The following is a 23,042-nucleotide window of genomic DNA, read 5'->3' on the forward strand; positions in this document are numbered from 1 at the left end:
GATAGATGATTAGGCCAAATACTCACTTACTTCCTTTTTTAGGATATAATGCTCCAGCTTTCAGTGGTGTTGGCTATATGTCCAGTATGGTGCTTTATGACCTTATTTAGAGATTTCTTGGTAAAGACAACTTAATGGTTTGTCATTTCCTTTTCTGACTCATTTTACAGATGAGGAAACTGAGATGAGGTAACTTGCCCAGGATCATACAGCTATTAAGTAACCTAGGATCACACAGGTAGGAAATGGTTTCTGAGGTTGGATTTGAACTCAAATTTTCCTGACTCCAGACCCAGAGCTCCATCCATTATATGTGTGTGTGTGTGTGTGTGTGTGTGTGTGTGTGTATGTATACACACCCACATATATACATATATATATATTATAATGCATAGATGATGAGGTAAAGAGAAGAGTATCCCTTTGTTTTAATCCTCTTAACTTTGAGTTAGGAGATTGAATTGGGGTAATCAAAAGAGGGTAAAACCTAAAACTTAAAAAAAAACAAGGTTTTGTAAGGATGAATATTGAAAACTATCTATGCATATGTTTTGAAATGAAAATTTTTTACATATATAAAAAGAAATAAACAAATAAATAATAATTTTTTAAAAGATAGGGTTTGGTTACTAATTTCCATTTATATTTATCTCTAATTTGTGGCCTCTGCTTTTGAGGTCAAAATTAAGATGCAACAAACATTTAGATAAGAGGGACAATGTCTGTTTTTGGACGGGGATGTGGAGGGGAAGTTGAGGAAAGAGCAGAAACTTCTCTGAGTCCCGGAAGAGGTGGCTACAGCTGGGACCTTGGGCCTGAGGGGTTACCGATGTGAGGAATTAACTGAGTGAAGATGCTCTCATGAGAATATAGTCTTAAACTATAACAATAAAGAGAACCATCGCCAAAAGGTTGCCAATATAAAACAGAAATCAGAAAAATTATACAAAGGAGAATATATCCTGGGCAAACAGAGTAGACAGCTGTCCATTTGGGAGTGAAGTGATTCAATTCAAATAAGAGAGAATCCCCGATTTCATCCAAGGGGAAGTTTCCCCAAATCTAGTGTACCAAACTATGACTGGGCCATGATGGAGACTGCAGTTTCTTTCATGTCAGCTTTTTCCCAGAGACTTATTATTCATTAAACTGAAATGAGGTTCACACTTCCATCTTTTCTCTTGAAGCTAGAAGTCAGAAGAACCCAAAGCAAGTGCAAACCCCCAAGAGACTGAAGAGATGGTAGTCTTCTGAGCACAAAGAAAGGAACCTCTCTCTTCTCCTACCCTCCCTAACTCTGCCCTGTCCCTCAAGTAAGAAAAAAGGCATTGATTCCCACCAAGGAGAAGAAAGTCCCATCCTAAGAGGCTTTGGGGCTTGGGTTACAGGAGTTTTACTTTCAATTCTTTTGACTCCTTGAGAATGACTTTCTTCATTGCCCTGCTGTGTTCCTACTTGGACATGGCATCGTAAGATTCCTCTCAATTTGGAGTCCAAGAGATGATTACTGATAAAAATATTTTAGGGATAGAGTTGGAAGTATATATATATATATACACGCACAGTAAATATATGTGTATATTTACTGTAACATGGAAATTTTAGAGGTCAAAACCTAGGTTTTATTATTATGCTCAAGTATAGGCTCAGACCTCAAAGAAAACCTGAACCATCATTGTGGATCCATCATTATCCAATCCACATGAAAAACCACTAAGGCAGAGCTCTGAGCCATTAACCATTCACTTAAAGGACTCCAAATCCGTTCAATGAATGGTACCTCAGATCTCCCTCATGACCTGAGATGCCCCATTTCTCTAAAGGCTTTATTTTTATAGTACTTAATACCCAAATACACGGAAGAGACAAAGCAAAAAACTGAGTCTCATTGGTCGATAGACTTTGAATTCTGACCGTCTAGGTGGGTCAGAAATGACATATCAGCTTTATTTTTTTTCTGGTCAAAAAATAATAAAGGATTTGGAAAAGATGATGAGGTAAAGTGGAGAGTATCCCTTTCCTTTAATCCTCTTAACTTTGAGTTAGGAGATTGAATTGGAGTAATTAGAAAAGGGAAAAACCTCAAACTCCTGACCTTGAAGGAAAGGTTAAAAAATTGGAAGATCTTTGACCTTGAAAAGACAAGACTCAGAAAAGACATAATAGTTATCTTCAAGTATTTAAGTCCAGCCATGTCAATCTCTATTCAATAAACTTCAGAGATTCATATACAAAATTGATGCAAATATAAGTTGACTTCGTTCTCTTCCAGAAGGAAATATTATTGTTAAGGAACAAGAGGAAAGACTGACTCCCCCATCATATACTTGTAGGGTCATTTATAGGTTATCAAAAGTGTTTACAGCCATTCACATAACACCTTCGGATGACAGTTATGAAGTTTTCTAAAGATTTATATGATCATAGATTCAGGTCTAGACATAGAACCATCCAGTCCAATGTTAATTTTACACATATGGGAACAGTCCCAAAGTAGATAAATGATGTGCCCAAGGTCATATGGCTAGACAGAGCATTTCTAGAGAGCTTCAAGCTTTTCAACAAGATCCTCATTTGTTGTCTCATTTAACCGGCAAAGTAAGATTTTGACATGAGATGCTCTGAATACAATTCAGGAACACCTGGAATCACAAGATCCTAGATTTTGGATGGGAAGCTATCTAGCACAATCACCTCGTTTTTATAAATGAGGAACCTGAGATTTGTAGAAGTCACATGACTTATCCAAGATGTACTTTACCTCAGAACTGGGATTTGAATTCAGATCCTTGGACTACAAATTCAGCCCTCTGTACAGCACCAAGCTCTCAATACTTTGATTCAGGCTCTGAAGAAGAGGAAGCCCATATGCTTTTCTTCTTAGCAGCTATGGGGGAATCTGTCAAAGACTGGATTGGGACTAAAAGTCCCTTCATTGCACCTGATGCAAGGAGAGGGGCAGTAGAATCTTTTCATGTTCTCAGGCATGATCTTCTGAACTTTGGGGGCTAGTCTTAGACCCATGAGAAGAGAGAGGAGGAAGGTACAACCTCCATGCTGAAGAAATTAGGTGACAGTTTTCTGCTTTTATAAAGGTGACACTTGATAATAAGACGTCTGCTTCCAGAAGGCAGGTTTTGTTTTGTCTTTGTGTTTTCTCCCCCTAAGACAATGCTTAGTAATAGAATCATTGGAAGATCTCTCCCCCAGGAACAGATAATACAAACCCCCCAAATCCAGGATACACAAGGATTATCTCCATATGCAAGACAGCAGCAATTCAACTCCAAGGACATCGCACAACATTTCCAAAGTTTCTCTCATAGGCAGATTCTGACTCACCCTGGAAAACTGTTCTCGCCCAGATGGAGCAGGTCCCCGTAATTCTCCAACTTCTTCTTCGAAGGGACCAAGCATTCCCACTCCTCCTGGAGGAAATACACAGCCACATCCCTGAATGCCACTGATTCCTCCAGCATCAAACGCATTGATGCATCTATACCCAGGGACTGTCCCCCTCTGCAGCCTTGGAGAAAAGGTAAAAGGAGTCTGTACAAAAGGAGGTGGTCCCAGGTACAGCCCTTGCAATATTCTAGAGAGAAAATTGCTTAACCACTTGCCATGACTTAAGCTACTTCAGTCTCTGACTCGTCATGCAAAATACAGGCATTAATGTGGGCAAGATCCAGATTTGGAACCAGAGCTCTTGAGAGCCAAGCCGGGCTTCCTTGGCTGACTCGGGTCTCTTGACTAGACCTGTTTCCTCATGACTAAAATGAGGAAGTGAATGAATCCTACGGCCCCTTCTGGCTAGAAATCTCAGAGATAGTTGCCTTGTGAACACCAGAGGTTTACAAATTCTTTTTTTTTCATAGAAATACTCTGGAACAGGGAGTTCAAAGGATTAAATGCAAGGACTTATCATCCTCATTTTAGGAAGGAGGAAAGGGAACCCAGGAAGACTTTTTGGGTTAGCAAAAAGTCATGAATCTAATTCACTTTAGGGGGAAGGGGGAATCCCCAAAGTCTGGGGTTCCAGACTGGTGTCGCGAGGTGTCTCAAAAGAATTTGGATCCTTGAATCCATCTCCTAGTCAAGGGGCAAAGCTTTATTGCAATATAACGCCATTACAAAGCGGATGGAATTGTAAGGGAATTCAGTAAAGAAACAGAAGCAAGGAGATGCACTTATCCAGCTTTCAATCATAGACGTGTTAATTCTCCGGCTCATAGGTAGGAAGGAAGGTCTCTGGAAGGAGTGGTTCTCGGTTGATCAGATTATTACCGACAAGATTCCCAGTCAGCAATGAATTGAGGAGGGGTCTTATTCATTATCGTTCAGGAGTTTGATCTATGGGAGTTTCCTGAGGTCAGAAGCTCTCTGGCTAAGGAGTGGTCAGAATCAGACTGGATGTGGGAGTTTCCTGAGGCAGATTCCAAAGCCAGAAGATTTAGGACTACTGACTTATTGTCGGAACAGAAGCCCCCCGAGGTCAGGGGACCACAAAATTGTATTACATCAATTTCTCTATATAGATAGCCGGTATGAGAAATGATTTGTTTGGATCCCTATACTATTCTAATCAACATCAATCAGTTTAACATTTTACAGAGATCTTGTAGGGATTATTAGATAAGATAGGTTCTCAGAGAAGACCTTTATAATGAGCCTCAAACTTTAATGTAATATTCACTGCTTGTTTACCAGTTATGAAGCTCACTTATGCAACCACAAGAATGCTTACAAAGATGCTGTTTTACTCAAAGTCTATGTCCAAGGTGGGAGATCTTGATGCTTAGGAAAGTCCCCTAACTCTGGAATATTCTCCTTTGTCCAAAGTGAATAGGTGACCACTTAGTCAGTGGAGGTTCTCCATACTTCATTCAATCTTGATCCCCCTGATAATGTCATTTTTGGCCCTTAGGAGCAAGATCTATGAGCTAGTAAAAATCCTGTATTTCACCATGACTCTTTTTCATACTTGGGTATCAATTAAAAACAAGGTGTGGGAGAAGGGGGAGTCTCAGATGGTTCACTTCCTCAGAGGGGACCATAGATCATTTGATAACTTGTCAATTGCCCGAGCTCTGTCTCAGTAGTTTTTCCTGCAGATTGGGCAATTGCTGTCTCCACGTCAGTCTCTGCCCTTTCCCCTAAGCTACTCTGTCCTGCATCCCTAGCTCCACTTCATTCTTAACCATTCTTTCCCTAAGGAACAAACACACCCAGGCCACAGCCTTTACTCTTCATCTCCCACATCAAACATTTGACATCACCAAATTGTAGCTTATAATGAGATTACCCAACACTACTATCGAGTATTGTAATTAAATTATTAATTTCCAATTAGACACAGTAAGGCAATGACTTAATTATACAATGCATTTTTATTGGATAAATAAATTCATGAAAAGCATTCATTCAGTTCTAGCTAGAGGAAGCATTGTGGTTAAGGCCTGGGAAGTTGAATGGTTCATCAAGACTTTGTCTTCTCTGGGGTGGCTCAATTAAGTAATAAACTCTCTGACAAAACGTTCCTCATTGCACATTTCTACAGTGACAGAAACCGTACTGTTATGGCAAACCACAATGGAAGACTTCTTTCTTTAGAACCCCCAAAGTTAACAGTAATAATAGCTCACATTTACATGGGGCAACTAGGTGGCACAGTGGTTAGAAAGTGGAACCTGGAGTCGGGAGGATCTGAATTGAAATTTGCTCTTAGATCCTTAACTAGCTGTATGACTTTAGCCAAATTGTTAAACCTATGTTTAAATTTCTTTAACATACACATTCTATTCAAACGAGAACAATTTCAAGGCACAATTTCCCAGGACTTGTGGTTTCAAGAATTCTGGGGATTTGACATGCCCTGGCTTCAATAGTTTGACCGGCAACTTTTCCTGCTGGACATTTAATCCAAAAATCCAGTTTAAACATAATAAAGATGGCAGTATATTGACTCTAAACTTAGATACCACATGGATGGCCCCTCCAATAAGTAACTTTAAAACTCATCTGTATTTACCCATCCTTGCTACTTTTACATAAAACAGAACTGGAACTGGTCCTAGGATCTTCTATTAGTTTCACATAGAGGGCTCCCAACAGCCCAGAAGCCTTCTTTCCTTTATATTCTTTGTGATGGCAATGGCAGAGCACATGGGCTTTCTGCTAATTTCCTTTAATCTCACCATCTCGGAAACTGAGCTTCTTTTTAATCACAAATTTTTCTCCTTTCCTCCAGTTCTTTAAAATTCCTCATTTGTTGTATTTTATAGCCTAATTCCCACCCCCATAGATCTCACAGAAAAATTTCTTTTTAGTTCTTTAGAGACTGTAATATTCCATGACTCAAACATAAACAATACCGCTTGAATCTTGATATTTAAAAGACAGACGGTAAATGTCATTCTTTAATGAGCTGCAGTCTCCCAAGGATAACATCGCCAGCTCTAGTTCTCTTCCAGTTTCTTCTGCCTCCCACTACTTACAATTAATTTGTAATCTCTGTTTTATATTCTTCTAGGTAGTGTCAAGTTCTATAGGCTATTGATCTGAACGTGTCATAATCGAGACAATAGACCTTTACTCCCTTGGTTTTTGGATGGAGAGACAAGTCCAGCTCGCATCATTATGGAGCTTTTTAAGGAGATTTTGCAGCATTCTGGGATTTGATATAAACAGCATGTTGTTACTCCCTAATAGCATCTCAAAATCTCCTGGCAAAATCCTCAAAAGGGAATCAGTCCATCAATCAACAAGCATTTATTAAGCTTCAATTATGCATCAGACACTGTGCTAAGGGACACAGAGGAAAGACATTTTTGCTTTCAAGATGCAGTCATTCTAATTAAAAACCCACCTTCTGTGATCTAGAGAAAGGGTAGATGGAAGATGATCTCAGAAGGGTAAACAAGCCCACAGCAGATGGAATTTTAGCTGAATGTTTGAGGAAGCCGTGGTAATTAAGTACTACAAGTTAGGAGGGAGAATATTCCAAGAAATGGAGAATAATCAGGAAATGGACCGTCCTGTGATGGGAGTAGAAAATGCAGAAAATCATCACAAGGAGCTGGATTGCAGAGTGCACGGGGAGCCGGGATAATGTGCACGATGACTGTCAATGTAGAAAAGGGTCGAATTAGCTTCAAATACTAAACAGAGGGATTTAGATTTGAGGTTTGTGTCTTTGTAAATGGAGAGAATTATATGACAAGCTGTGTTGGGTGAATGAGAATAAGGAGTTAAGAATTATACTGATTATGTCAAATCTGAGATCTACTCTCAGGGGACTGGGAGACTAGTGGTTTACAGGGAATTTGGATGAAAGGTTTTTTAGGCTTGATTTTGAGATGTTTACAGGGCATCATGGTCAAGATGTCTCAGTTTGATGGTGAAGAGAGACTGTAGCGGAGGTTGAATAGGCAGATATGGGAAACATTTACATAGATGATTGTAACTATGGGAACCGATGAGATAGCCAAGATACAGCAGGAAAGAAAACAATTCTGATCCAGATCTCCTTCGTGTCAATGGCAAATCAACTAATGAGTTTACACTGTTCCGTTCTGTTTCATCTCAAATGGCAAAGCAATTTCAAAAGATTCTCCCAAGATGCTTAGAGAGAGTTGTGTTCAATTTAAACAAATTATAGTCCTAATCATTTAATGTGAACAATTTCATGCAATGAGACCAGAAGACAAGGAATGGACATGAAACAAATAACCTCCATAAAGTCTATTCTGCTCGGGAACTGTTAGATTTAACACGTAGTACCAAGACTAGCTTACTTGGCTGTTACTGGGTCTCTTAGAGGGTGTAGAACACTGAGATTGGGGGACAGCTAGGTGGGGGAGTGGATAGAGCCCCAGCCCTGAAGTCAGGAGGACCTGAGTTCAAATCTAGCCTCAGACCCTTACCACTTCCTGGCTGTGTGACCCTGGGCAAGTCACTTACCCCCAATTGCTTCAGAAAAAAAAAAAAAAGAATCCTGAGATTGGCAATTTAGCTAGTTTTTGGAGGAGCTGTTAAGAGCTATGGAGAAAATGTCTTTCCTGAAAGACTTTTGACTGATCTTGTAATGAAATATAGTTTTCCCTGTTGTTCTGGTAGGTGACATGACATGGCTTTGGACAGACTGAGAGAATAGAGAGAAGGAACATATTCTTGGAAAGAACCGAGTTTCCTTTTTCTTTCTGCAAATAAATGGAGGCCCTTTGGTGTAACGGGGATACCAGGGGTGACTTGGCTTGTGGTCTTTCCCACGCGGGAAACGCCGTAAATACGTCCCTGGCTTTTTGTTACACGAAGCCAAGAAGAACATCCTTGACATCTGCTATACCTGCCTCGCAGAGTGCACGGGGAGCCGGGATAATGTGCACGATGACTGTCAGTGTAGAAAGGGGTCGAATTAGCTTCAAATGCTAAAGAGAGGGATTTGTATTTGAGGTTTGTGGCTTTGTAAATGGAGAGAATTCATGACAGGCTGTGTTGGGTGAAGGAGAACATTTCTTTCTTTTTCAAAGGTTTCATTTTTTGGTAATGAACAAGGAAGTCTGTGTGAACAAGTCTGACCCCCAGGGGGTCCCTGCCGCCCCGCGGGGGACGGGAAGGGAAAGGGGGAGGGAGGAACTACTGCACGCAGGGACACAGCCAGGAAGGATTTATTAAGCGCCTTCTGTGTGCCTGGGCCGGTTACCGCACCCGGGCTGCCCCGCTGGGAGGCTGCGGTGGGGGAAGGATTCATTAAGCGCCTTCTGTGTGCCTGGGCCGGTTACCGCACCCGGGCTGCCCCGCTGGGAGGCTGCGGTGGGGAAGGATTCATTAAGCGCCTACTGTGTGCCTGGGCCGGTTACCGCACCCGGGCTGCCCCGCTGGGAGGCTGCGGTGGGGAAGAATTCATTAAGCGCCTACTGTGTGCCTGGCACCGAGCGCAAGCCTTGGGGGCAGTGAAAAGACAAAAGCGCGCCATGGAGGGAAGGCCCGCCAGTGTGGCCGGGAAAAGGGCGGAGCATGCTGGAGACCGAGCCAGAGGCTAGAGAAAAGCGGGGGAAAGGGGAGGAGCCCGTTCTCGCCCTTCTCCCTTCCAGCCGTTCCCGCCCTCCCAACCCCATCCCTCCCTCTAGAGGGGCTCCTCTAGCCCAGGCCCGACTCAGGCCCCGCCCACCGTCTCGGCTCCGCTGCCGGGCACTGGCCGAGCCCCAGGAACCAGCTCTCTGGGAAGTCAAGCCCGGGCTGGGTGGAGCACCTGCAGTCGCTAAGCACACTCGCGACCGCGAGAGGGCGCATGCCGGGACAGTGCATGGGCTCCACCCAGCCCCTCTTCTGCGGAGAGACGGCGGAATAGGCTAGGCGCGGAGGATCCTGGGAGCTGTAGTGTGGAGGATTGCTTGAGTGCGCACACTCCAGAGATGCCCACGTTGAGAAGCAGATAAGCCAGCTCTGTATTACCCATGCATATGTTCTGTCAATAAAAAGCTATAATAAAAAAATGAGCAAGCAATCAAAAACGGGCTTGGCCATAAGAAGCTAATAATGTACTGTAACCTATTCAACATGTAAAGGACGGCTTGCCATCTGGGGGAGGGGGTGGAAGGAGGGAGGGGAAAAATCGGAACAGAAGTGAATGCAAGGGATAATGCTGTAAAAAATTACCCCGGCATGGGTTCTGTCAATAAAAAGGTATTTAAAAATAAATTTAAAAAAGAAGCTACTAATGGTGAAAGGGAAGGCCAACACACAAACTCAGAAAACAACAATGCGAAAACAGCCATGATCAAAACCTCAAAGGAGAAAAAAATATGAATTGGACTCAAACCCAACCAGAATTCCTGAGTCAATGAAAGCCTAAGAGGGGTAGAAGGAAAACATGGGAAAAGAAATGAGAGTGGTGCAAGGAAATTTTAAAAAGAGAATTAAGAGGTTGGGGACAGCTAAATGTAACCACAAATAGAACAATGGTCCTGGAGTCAGGAGAACCTAAATTCAAATCTTTGCTAGACACACTGCTGGGCTAGTCACTTAACCCCAATTAACCAGAGACAGAGACAGAGACATAGAATTAACAAAAGGCACCAGAACAACAATACTAAAGAAAATAGCACCTTAAAAAATACAATTCACCTAATGGTAAAAGCTGCACAAAAATTCACTGAAAAAAAGAACTCCTTAAAAACTAGCACTGGCCATGCTTGAACCTCACTCCCACTGTACTTGTTCAAAAACGGAAGACTATATATGCACTCAGTTGGTTATAGAAATCTATCTTACTCTATAGAGAATAAGGAATAAGAAATAGGGGAGGGCAGATTAAGGTAGGCAGTGGCTACTTAATCAAACCAGACTTTGAGGAGGGCCAGGATATAGAGAGAAAGACAGAGACACAGACAAAGAGAAAGAGACAGAGAAGGATAAACAAGAAAATAAAATGGATATACAGTCATCAGAATTGTGAATGGGAATAGGATGAGCTCAGCCATAAAATGGAAGTTTTCCACTTAGAATGGATTAGAAATTAGAATCTAACAATTTGTTGTTTACAAGAAACACAATGAAATGAAAGACACACATAAGTCAGAAGTAGTGATCATGATGAAAGCAAAAGCAAAAATCAGTAAAAAGAAATATAATCGGGGAACTACATTTTGCTAAAAGGTATCATAGATAATGATGTAATATCAAAAAATTTTATAGCAAGTTTCTTAAATATATAGGAAATGCAGTCAAGTTTATAAAATTAAGAGTTATGTCCTAACTAATAAGTGGTCAAAGGATAGGAACAAGCAGTTTTCAGAAGAAATCAAAGCTATCAATAGTTACACAAAATGCCCTAAAATACTATTAATCAGAGGAATACAACTTAAAACATTTTTTGAGGTTTTACTTCATACTTAACAAAAATGACAGATATTGGAAGAGGTAAGGGAAAACCTCAGCTGGTGGATTTGCGAGCTAAACATTCTGGAGAATATTTTGGGGCATTTTTTTCATATGGCTATTGATAGCTTTGATTTCTTCCTCTGAAAATTGCCTTTTCATATCCCCTTTTACAACATTTATCAATTGTGACTGTTTTTCTCCAGTTACATGTGAAAAAACCTTTTTTTGGCTATACATGTACATTTAATTTTTACATATTTCCATGTGGATCATGTTAGAACAGAAAAATCAGAACAAAAGGGAAAAAACATGAAAAGAAAAAAAATCAAGAAAAAAAGGGTGAACATAGTATGTGTTGGTCTACATTCAGTCTCCATAGTTCTCTGGTTGTGGATGGCATATTCATCCAAAATTGATCACTGGACCACTGAGAAGAACTAAGTCTAACATAGCTGATCATTGCATAGTTCTGCTGTTGTTGTGTACAATGTTTTCCTGATTCTGCTTGCTTCACTTAGCATTAGTTCATGTAAATCTTTCCAGGCCTTTCTAAAATCAGCCTGCTCATCATTTTTTATAGAATAAGAATTTTCCATCACTTTCATATACCATAACTTATTCAGCCATTGACCAACTGATGGGCATCCACTCATTTTCCAATTCTTTGCCACCACAAAAGAGCCGCTACAAACATTTTTGCACATGTGGGTCCTTTCCCCGCTTTGTCCAGTTTCCTGCTTTTTTTCTTCTAGTTTTAGCTGCATTGGTTTTTATATACACTTAAATGTTTTATATAATTAAAGTTATTCATTTTACCCCTTGTGACACTTTATATCTCTTATTTAGTCATGAATTCTTCATCTGCCCATAGGTCTGATAGGTAAATTTTTGATTGCTCTACTAATTTGCTAATGATATTATCCTTTTTGTCTAAATTACGTAATCATTTGGGGTTTATCTTGGCATATAGTGTGGGAATTTAGTCTATGCTTAGTAAGTATGCCAGACTGCTTTCCATTTTTCCCAGCAGTTTTTGTTAAAAAATGAGATTCATCAAACACTAGGTTGCTGTGCTCATTAACTTCTCTATATTTCATACCTAATCTATTCTATTGATCAGCTACTCTTTTTTATCAAGTACTAGATTGTGTTGATAACAGCTTTGTATTATAGTTTAAAATCTGGTATTATTAGGACCTGTTTCTTCACTTTTTTTTCATTTACTTCCTTGATATTCTTGACTTTTTGTTTTTTTCAGATGAATTTTGTAATTTTTTTCAACTCTATCAAATAATTCTTTGGTAGTTTTGTAGCACTAAATAAGCAAATTAATTTAGGGAGTATTGTCATTTTTATCATATTGGCTCAGCCAATTCATGAGCAATTCATATTTCTTCAATTGCTTAGAGCTGTCTATTTGCATAAGAAATGTTTTGTCATTGTGATCATATAGTTCCTGAGTTTGTCTTGACAGATGAACTCCCAAGAATGTTATACTATCTGGCATTTCTCTATCTGCCAGATTTTGTTGGCAAAGCCTTCTAATTTTGTAACATTTACTTTTGATTTTTTTTGCATCATTGAGTTGTTCTTTCCATTTACATATTTGTGGTCATTGCATATGTGTACTTATACACACTTGAATACAATGTCACACATATGTGTAAAGCATGTATATATATGCATATATATGTATACATGTATGTATAAAAATGTACCTGCTTTACTCTATATCTGTTCCTATAGATTATTTTGAGCTTTTTTTTGTATTTCCAACATTCATGATTTTTTGGAGCAGTCACATTCCATTTTTTCTTATGTTCTCATTGTTCATCATTCTCATTGATGGACATTTATTTTGTTTCCAGCTCTTGGTTATAAAAAGCATTTTTTTCCTTTGCTTCTTCCTCCACCCCTAAAAGTGCTATAAAAATAAATAAAAGGACTGAACGTTCTTCTAATCAATGGCCTCTTTGGGAAACAGTTTCATTTGTGGACTCCCCTTTCTCTCTCTCTGTCTCTGTCTCTCTCTTTCTGACACCATAGGGACAACTTAACCTGTTTTCCATCTGCCAAAGTAAATTGCTTTTCTTAAAAATTGACTCTTTAGTTTGATGGCTTTATGCGTTGACTGTGATATTTCCTGAGCATGAGATTTTTATGCAAATCTGCTGCCTTCTTCTCGGTCTGTTTCCTCTTTTGCAAGTTGGAAGGATTAAACTGAATGACTTCTAAAGTATCTTTCAGCTCCAAATTCTATGACTTCTGGTGTTTTCAAGAATTGTTGAAATTTGGAGAGGTGGTTGTGGACTTTACTAGGAATGGAGCCTCCTGGACTCTTCTGAGAAAGCACTTTACAGCAGTGTCATTCTGGAGACTACCCAGAACCTGCTCTTATTGCATAAAGATAACTTATTCTCTACTCCAAACCTTGCTCAAGCAATTGTGAATCTGCCATTGAAGGGAGTACCTTTGCTCTCTCCCTTTCTGTCTATGACAGTGTTTCAAGTGTAAAGCTTTTCAGCATTATCAGAGTCAAAGATTCCTAGTTCCTTCCTGTCCAAGTGACAGGGTCCTCCTATTCCTTGTTCTCATTTCGAAAGTCTTTGCTTTGATAGGAAGCTGGGAGCTTCACTTGTTGCTCCTCAGGCTGCCCATTCCTCATGGTAGGAAGTTTCAGGTGAAACATGAAATCAGAAGTTCTTCCCTGATATGTGGTCATCCAGCTTTTCCTTGAAGACATCTAGTGAAAGAGAACCCCCCAGGTCTTGAGGCAGCCCCGTTCTTTTTGGGAGGTTTCTTAGGCCTCCCCCCCCATCAAGTTTGAATTTACAGCCCATTGCGGCTGGTGCTATTCTTGGGGGTTTGCAAGAGCAAAACTGAATCTTTTTTTAAAATCGTATTTGACACTTCACCCAAATTCCAGTTCAGATGTTGGATAATATGAAGAATGGGATCATTTCACAATTCCACCAACAATGCATTAGTGTCCCACTTTTCCCACATCCCCTCCAACCTTTATCATTATCTTTTTCTGTCCTCTTAGCCAATCTGAGAAGTGTGAGGTGGCACCTGAGAATTGCTTTAATTTGCATTTCTCTAATCAATAGCCATTTAGAGCATTTTTTTCTTTAATTTCTTTCATCTGAAAATTATCTATTAATATCCTTTGACTATTTATTAATTGGAGAATAATTTGTATTCTTATGATGCAATTCTTTATATATTTTAAAAATGAAACCTTAATCAGAAACACTGGCTGTCCCCCCCAAGCTTTGTACTTCCTTTTTAATCTTGTTTGTGCAAAACCTTTTTAATTTAATGCAATCAAAATTGTCCATTTTGCATTTCATAATGTTCTCTAGTTCTTCTTTGGTCATAAAGTCCTCCCTTCTTCAAATATCTGATAAGTAAATTATATCCTGCTCTCCTAATTTACCGATAATATTATCTTTTACCTCCAAATCAGGTTCCTCGTTTTAACCTTTATTTTGCTATGGATGTGAAATGGGTGTATGCTGAATTTCTGACCTATTATTTTCCAGTTTTCCCAGCAATTTTTTGAGTGAAATCGTAAGTCTTATTCCAGAAGCTGGAATTTGGGGGGTTATCAAATACTAAATTACTATAGTCATTAATTATTGTGTTGTGGGTATCTAAGCTATCCCACTGATCCACCACTCTATTTCTTAGTCAGTACTAAATAGATTTAATGACTGCTGCTTTATAATCAAGTTCTGGGTCTGGTACTGATAGGCCACCATTCTTTGTAGTTTTTTTTTCATTAATTCCCTTGACATTCTTGATTTCTTCCTGGTTCTTCCTGGTGAATTTTGTTATAATTTTTTTCTAGCTCTATAAAAATTTCTAAATTTCTTCTAAAGAAAAAACCCATCCAGCATTTAAAGTCTCTTAAGGATCCCCAAACACTTTTATTGGAAAGTTGATGAGGAAAAGGATTTTAAATGAAAACTAGTAACTTCTTTATGAGTCTCAAAACCCTCACCCTTTCAGAAGCTATAAGTATTAATGGCTTCTAGTTCTTTTGTAGTCAAATAAGAAACTATGAGTCACTTTTGTGACTGATTTTCAAAGACTGATTTTTGAGTTATTTCAGTGAAGCTGTTGAACAATATCATAGACCTGAAACATCACATTTAAAGCATTACAAATGATTTGGATTTTTTTAAACAATTTTTTTTTTGGTAATGTGTGACAAAATACCACCAAATACAAGCATTTCCATAAGCAAAAATAGAAAAACAAGATTGTATGTAGTATTGATGACCTTCATTACATACATATATGTGTATTTGTATAAAAAATATGTAATTTTATTTTTTGTAGTTGTCTCTGTCTCTTGATTGGTTAGGAATACCTCTCCTATTTATGGCTTTGAAAGGTATAGTTTTTCTAAAAATTTTAAATTTAAGGTCAAGTTCACTGATATTTTAGCATGGACTGTGATGGAACGTAAACTTGCTTTTTGACAGATTTAGTTCCAGTTTTCTCAAAAACTGTATTTTTAAATCAAACATAGATCAATTTTGATGGACCTGGCCATCTTCAGCAATGAGATGAGCCAAATCAGTTCCAATGGAGCAGGGATGAACTGAAGCAGCTACAGTGAAAGAACTCTGGGAGATGACTAAGAACCATTACATAGAATTCCCAACCCTATATTTTTGCATGCCTGCATTTTGGATTTCCTTCACAGGTTAATTGTACAATATTACAGCAAAATAACTGTTTGGACATGTATATTTATTTTGTATTTAATTTATACTTTAACATATTTAACATGTATTGGTCATCCTGTAATCTAGGGGAGAAAGTGAGGGGAAGGAGGGAAAAAATTGGAACAAAAGGTTTGGCAATTGTCAATGCTGTAAAATTATCCATGCATATAACTTGGAAATAAAAAGCTATTAAAAATTAAAATAAAAGGAAAAAAATCAAACATAGAGTTCTTTCCTAAACAGTTTATCTTTTAGTGTTTATTGAATGCAAGGTAACTGAGTTCTGTGGTTTCTAAGTCTATTGTGTGTTTCATTCATCTATTTTCCTAATTTTTTTAACCAATGCCTTATGGGCTTCTCTTTTCCTTAGTTTCTCCTTGTTTGTCTTGTCTGATCCACTGAATTTTATGGCAACTAATAAAAGTGAAATTTTTCAGAAAAAAACAATGTCTTACCACAATGTATCTTGAGAAGACCACAACTCTGCAACTATGTTCAAGATGTCCAGCTAATCTGAGGCCCAAGTCAGGAAGGTGGGGAGTTGCCAGAAAAGAATTCACAGGTTTAGGTCATCTTTGAGTCAAGAGGCAAAAACTTTATTATGATGCCATAAGGTGGGCTAAGTTCCTAATGAACTCACAATTTACAATGGGGAAAGACAAGGGGATCTTTTTTAGGAAAGGACTCAAAGAAAAGTATGAGTCACTTGCTTTAGAAAGTCATAAGCAATGTTTATACAAAATGGCCTTCGAGTTGAGATCTGAAGCTTGGCCTCCAGATTGTATACAACAATTGTGGGAGTTTATTCAAGATAGCTTTATTTCTATAAGATAATCCTGTCAAAGCAAGAAATTCAACAAGGATCCATTTAGGGACAAGATAATCCTGTCAATATCCCTCCCAGAGTCCATCTAGACACTTGGTTGTTACTAGGGACTTTTGCTGCGGTGTATTCACCCCATCGTTGCCTCCCAGGCTCTCCCTTAGCTCCCAACTTCCACACAGTTTTTCTCCCAGTCTTTTTATTCATCTTAGATCCTTTCCAAACATCACTGATAGTCAACCCATCACTGCTACCAGCCTAGGTGTAGACAAACAAGTCTATAAAGATCCAATTGGTCAATTCATACTAAATACTGCTTTGGATCCAGAAGTATAGGAATCAATCAGTAACAAGAGAACCGGCCCATCAGACCAATTACTAGAATTAAGTTATGATTTTACAAACAATTCAAAAGAAATAGTTACCTATTATTGAAAAATGGGGGCAGCAAAGTGGTAAAATAGATCTGAGTTTAAAGGTAGTCTCAGACACTTACTAACCATGTGACCTTGATTAAGACACTTATCCCGTTTGCCTCAATTTCCTCATCTGTAAAATGAATTAGAAGGAAATGGCAAATCAATCTAGCATCTTCCAAGAAAACACAAATAGGGTCACAAAGAATCAGAAATGATTGAACAACTGTGAAAATGAACTTCTGAAATCTTTCTTTTCAGGGATTTCTTCTTCATTTGGCATCTCATGTGTCTTCTCTCAAAAATGGAAGTGAAAAGAGCTAAGCTCCCTCTTCTCCCAAGCTCTTGCTAACTCCATTGCTCACCCAAGAGTGGGATATCCAGTATGTCTTGTACGCAGTGGCATGTTTATTGCTGCCCATGTGAATTTTTGCAGGTTTGAATATTATTTTGCTGTTTTCATAGAATTATGTTTTCTTATTATGTTAATATTATAGCAATATCTGTTGTTTTGCATTTATGCTTATGATTGGGCAGTATTTTTAATAATGACCTTCTACTAGTGTGAAGTTGCATCCAGAGCGATTGCTGTCTACTATACTGGTATTTCTGAAATATAATGGCTTGTGACTTTCATGTAGCTTGGCATATTGTCACTGGAGTACCCTCTCAAATGATGTTCCTTTGCATGTACTGTTAATTAGTGCCCATTCATTTTTAGTTTCAATAGCATCATAGGTCCATTATATGGGATGCTAGAAAAACCAACCTTGATTCTGCTTCAGTGTTTATACTGTAGTTACAAGGTTCAAGCTTGCTCCACATGATTATCGCTTGGAACTACAAAAAAATTTTGGTAGGTATTAATTACTCAATATTCCATGCAGGGGTGAACAATGGAGTTAACAAGAGCTTGGAAGAGGAGAGGTCCTAGTTCTTTCACTTCCACCTTTGAGAGAGGACACATGAGATAATAGATCAGAAAGAGATCCCTGGTGGAAAAGATTAGGAATGTATAGGAACTAATGCCTTGATCATGTCCCTGTCCTTTGTTTACCAAATTAGAGACTTCTGGATTTTAAGAGTTGAGCTGAGATATCCTGCTCCCAGTGAGTAAATTCACCCTGCATGTTGTCTAGTATGTTCTAATCCATATATCTCTTCTGATTTGTTTGCTTTTGGTGTGGACAAATTGGTTTATTTGTTATTTTATATACATGAAAATGTTTGCAGAACAGTCAGTGATGGAACCAACCAATGTTTCTTGGGTCTTCTCCTTCGTTTCAAGGGTCTGCTCTGTCTCTCTCCGATGGACAAAGTGAATACAGCTTGTTGGAACTATCTGATTCCTTCTCCACCTGTGGAGATACAAGCAAACACTCTTCCCCAAGCAGTTACCTTTCTGATCCCTTCCATTCACCACTTTCTGGGTCTCTTCACATCACCTGGCAATTACCTAAAGATAGTGGAGCTGCTCGCACTGGACACTGCCCTACCGGCAGGTTATAAAACCTGTCTGCTGGAGCCAGTGCATCTTTGTCAAAAATCCAGAAGTTAATAGTATAAAAGGCTAGATTTAGAAGTTCTCTAGGGTTGCCTGTAGCTCCCCCTTTCTTTTGTTTTTGGAGGAGTGTTTTAATGTCTCTGTTTCTCCTCTCTACTATTGCCTGTCCTCGAGGATTAAAGAGTATGCCAGTGGTGTGTAAAATCTTATACTGTGCACAAAAGTGTGCAAAATGTTTAGAAGTATATGCAGGTCCATTGTCTGTTTTTATGGCTTGTGGCACACTCATAATTGCAAATGCTTGGATAAGGAATTCAGTGACCACTCGGGCTGTCTCTTTTGCTGCTCGTGGGTCTCAAACCACAAGAGTTCTTCCCTGGAGACAGTGTAGGAGCATGGAAAGGAAGGCAAGCTGTACAGGCTTTTACTATGCTCCTAGCTTCCTCTCTTGTTATTCCAAATTGCAAACGTAAAGCTTGAACAGCCTGATGATATTTAGAATGAGATTCTTGGGCTTCTTGAAACAAAGGAATATTGGCCAGCATAGTTAGAAGGCTATCTGCTTTTGAATTACCATGGACCTGGAAGTCCACTATGAGAGTGGACCTGCAAGATATCAATCTTATCTGGATGCTTTCTCACTTTCTCTTGAAGTTCCTTAAAGAATTGATATATATTAGAGGCTACAAATTTTATTTGGGCTGTGGCAATTCTTTGTACCACACCTACTGAATAGGCTGAATCAGATTAATTATATTTATATCACCTGGATAATAAGTAAGAGTTAGGATGATTGCATACAATTCATTCTGCTGAGTGGACTGAAAAGGAGTTCTGACTACTTTCTTTATAGTTAAGTCACGAGAGTATACAGCACAAATATTATGTTTGGATGCATCTGTAAAGATAGTTGGTCCTTTAAGAGGAACTTTAGAAACCTTCTCTTCAAGAATCCATCGCCAATTGTGTAATAGTCTGGTTATCTTTAATGGAGACCCATGTGTAAAATTTGGAGCCATGGCTAATCAAATTTTCCACTCCGGGATGGTTTCACAGCACACATTAATTGATGCATTAGTATAAAAGGTGTATATCTTGTCAGGTCTTATCTCAGATAATTGTACTGCTTGCTTAATGGCCTTTTATAAAATTCTAGCCACAAGCACTGGGTAAGGAGTAAGGCTTTGTTCTGATTGTGCTGGGAAGTTCACCCACTCTATCACACTGTCTCCTGTGTGTCTCCTATCACAGACTGATGTGGGTGTCTCTTGTGTAGCAAAACCCGCTATTTCCAAGAGTTTTTGAGTTACTCTTTCAACCACATTGGATAAAGCCAGTTCGACTTCTCTCAAAGCTTCTTGCGCTTCTTTTGTAAGCTGGCATGGTGAGTTTAAAGCACTATCTCCCCTTAAAATGTCATATAATGGTTGTAATTGATAGGTAGTCAAGCCTAACACTGGATGCATCCATTGGATATCTCCTATCAATTTCTGAAAGTCATTTAAGGTGTTTAGCTTCTCTGTTCTTAAGGACAGTTTTTATACTGTGACCACCTTTGGGTATACTTCGTATCCTAAATATTGAAAAGGAGCATGTCTTTGAATTTTTTCTGGAGCTATGTGCAATTTGTAATTTCTTATATTTTTATGGTCTTTTGTAGACATGCTTCTAACATTTGTTCCTCAGATGCACATCCCAATATATCATCCATATAATGTAATAGCATAACTCTTGGAAATGCTTTTCTTACTGGAGTAAGAGCAGCAGCAACATACAATATATATGTGTCAAAGACACATAGTAGGGCTGTTTTTCATGCCCTGTGGCAAAACTGTCCATTCATATCTTTATAAGGCTCAGAAAGTTAACGCTGGGCACTGAAAAGGCAAATCTTTTCATATCCTCCTTATCTAGAAGGATAGAATGGAAACAATCCTTAATGTCTATAACCCAGAAACCATTCTCTAGGCAATTGAGTAGGAAATGGAAGCCCAGACTGAAGAGTTCCCATCTGTTCACTTACTTAAATCAGTCAACATCCTCCATTTTCCAGATTTCTTTCTTACAACAAATACTGGGGAATTCCAAGGACTCAAAGAAGGTTGTAAGTGTCCTTGGTCAAGTTGCTCCTGCAATATCTAATAAGGCCTGAATTTTATTGCTACCTAAGGGCCACTGTTCTATCCACACTGGTGTATCAGTTTTCCATTGGATAGGAACAGGTGAAAGTGTTGGCAGGCCTTCAACAGCAGCCCTGCCTAAAAAACTGAAGTACTCATTTTTAATTCTAATTGTTGTAAAATGTCTCTTCCCCATAGATTGATGGGGATTCTTTCAACTATAAAAGGAGTTAAAAACTCCTGTTTCACCTTCAAAAGTCCATCTCAAAGAGGATGATTTTTGGGGGGAAGGTGCTGGTGGTGTCACTGCCCCTCCTACTACTTCTCCCCTCTCCATCCTGGAAAGTGAAGTTAATGGGGGCGTGCCAAGAACCAGTTCCAGTTTAGGCGGGGTTGAAGCTGCTTTGTGAAAGCGAGAATCACCAAGCCCTTCACTTTTCTCTTCATTCTCACTTAATTCCTCATGCCCTGCAGTGATATCGCTTTTAATCCCTCCTTTGTCCTTCTCATTTTCCTCATATGGCCATTCTGAAAACTTTTCTTTTTATTTTAATTTGCGGGATTTTTAAAGGCCAATTGTATTATGTTGTATATATATAGTATTTCTTTGGAAATTGACTCGGAACCATTATCATTATAATATTCACATAATTGATCTCCTAAGTTTCCAATTATTTAGGTTTATCTCTTCTCCTAAGAACCAAGGGGACTTATGTTCTAATGTATCCAGGAATTCAACAATCTGCTCCCAAGTCATAAATAAGCCCTGTCTCTTTATCAGTCTGAGTATGCTTCCTGCACATCTCCTTTGGGGTGGGATTGGGGGAGAATCTTTTCCCAATATCTGCCCCATTGCAGCTAGAAAAGGTTACTAGTTTAGCCCCTAATAAAGTAACTTCCCTGTTTGTCTATTAAAATACTCACCCTATTTCCTGGTCACCAGAGACTTGTTCAGTGAAGTTAGGGTCCTTGGGTCCCATGCTCGGGCGCCAGGTGTGATGACCGCACTAGCACCCTGGATACCTTAAAATCAACCAGAGTCAGGATAAGCAAAAGTCCTCGGTCTTTATTCTTGGTCTTTAGGGGTAGAAGTGAAGGGGATGGAAGCAGAATCTCCGAGACTGCCTTCTTCCTCATCTACTGCCAAAGTGACTCTGGCTAGTCTTACTGCACCTCCTAGTCCCTCCTACAATCCTCTGTATACACCAATCATCGAGCCGGCACAGGATAGTGGGAAGGGCCATTTCCCAAGCATATGCCCATTGAGTATTGTCCAACCGATAGTTAGCCTCAAGTGCCTGACCTCAGTGCATGGACTTAAGAGTTTCAGCCCTCTATATACAGTCTAATATATTTAGTCCATGTATCTCTTCTGACTTGTTTGCTATTAGCCTGGTTAAATGGGTTTATTTATTATTTTCTATATGTGACAGTGTTCGCAGGATTGGTATTTGGTGGGAAGTGAGCTGAGTCCTTGGATATATAGCTTAGAGCCCCCCTTTCCTGTTAAAGGGCTAGCAATGAGGAGAGAGACTCGTAGTATTTAGGAAAGTAGATGTAATTCGAGTCCAGCATCTTCTCTCAGTGCAGTGGAGTATTCAGCCTTGTAGCAGCCATCTCGATGAGCCATATCCGTGAAGACCCATGTGGACACACACATACCCTATACATGGACACCTATACATGGGACACACATGCCCCACGTGGGCAGAGACAAAGCCCCTTTAGAGGGGGCTCCGATAAGTCAGAACTGAAAACATGGCATCAAGGAATTCCTCGATGGAAAAGAGCACAGTCAGGGTGGCCATCTTTGGGGTCCAGAGGACAGGAATCTATTGTAAGAGGGGAGGAGACTAAATGGGAGAACAGGCAAGGGTGGGCAGTAAGGTCCTCCTGAGAAGATTTGGGAGCAATGAGGCAGAGGGAGGATCGGAAGGCCAGGAGATCCCGATCAAAGGCAGGAAGATCTGAGCGCCAGGGCAGAATGAAGGCGGGAGGTGGCAGAGTTCTAAGGGAAGGGGAGTAAGGGGTGCTGGCCCAGGGGAGAATGGAGCTCCTGGGATAGAGGTTTGTGGCCATTCCTGTCCAGGAAAGTCAGAGGGCCAGGCTTGGGGCTAAGAGGAAAGGAGGGGGCAAGGTCCCCTCTGAATAGGCCATGCCAAAGAGAGAGATCTGGCGTGGGCACCTGGCTCCTGTGAAGGCAGGCAGGGCAGGCCGGCTCCCCCCTCCCCCAGCAGCTGATTCTGGGCCCCAAGCCCCGGTCTCGGTCCTGAGGAGTAGGATGGCAGCCCGGCCCATCGTGGGCCCTTGAAGTAAGACCCAAAGAGTCACCCCCGTCAGAAGTTCCCTTGCTTGGGAGGCGGAGAACCAGCTCCCCTGGATTTTTCACAGATGCTAAAAAAGAAAGCTCCCTTCCCCAAGCATTGGGCCACGACCAAGCCTTGGGCTCTGCTGGGACAGCCCTGCCCTCGTCCGTGGCCTGGGCCGATACCCCTCTCCCGGGGTTTTGGGGTTTGGGGGGGTTACTACGGTTGTTCTCTGCTCTCCTATCCAGGCAGG

At 39.9% G+C, this 23,042-nt stretch overlaps 1 long non-coding RNA gene across 1 annotated transcript; it reads right to left on the reverse strand.

Moving 5' to 3' along the window:
* Window positions 1–15,848: 15,848 nt before the first annotated feature.
* LOC127556613 (uncharacterized) lies at window positions 15,849–22,866 on the reverse strand. The gene is made up of 2 exons (XR_007952482.1): window positions 21,408–22,866; window positions 15,849–18,217 (listed from the first exon to the last, which is right to left on the reverse strand). It is a non-coding gene; the product is annotated as an uncharacterized LOC127556613 (long non-coding RNA).
* Between the last annotated feature and the right edge of the window lie 176 nt (window positions 22,867–23,042).

Source organism: Antechinus flavipes, chromosome 3 (assembly GCF_016432865.1).
Source record: "Antechinus flavipes isolate AdamAnt ecotype Samford, QLD, Australia chromosome 3, AdamAnt_v2, whole genome shotgun sequence".
Lineage (NCBI taxonomy): Eukaryota > Metazoa > Chordata > Mammalia > Dasyuromorphia > Dasyuridae > Antechinus > Antechinus flavipes.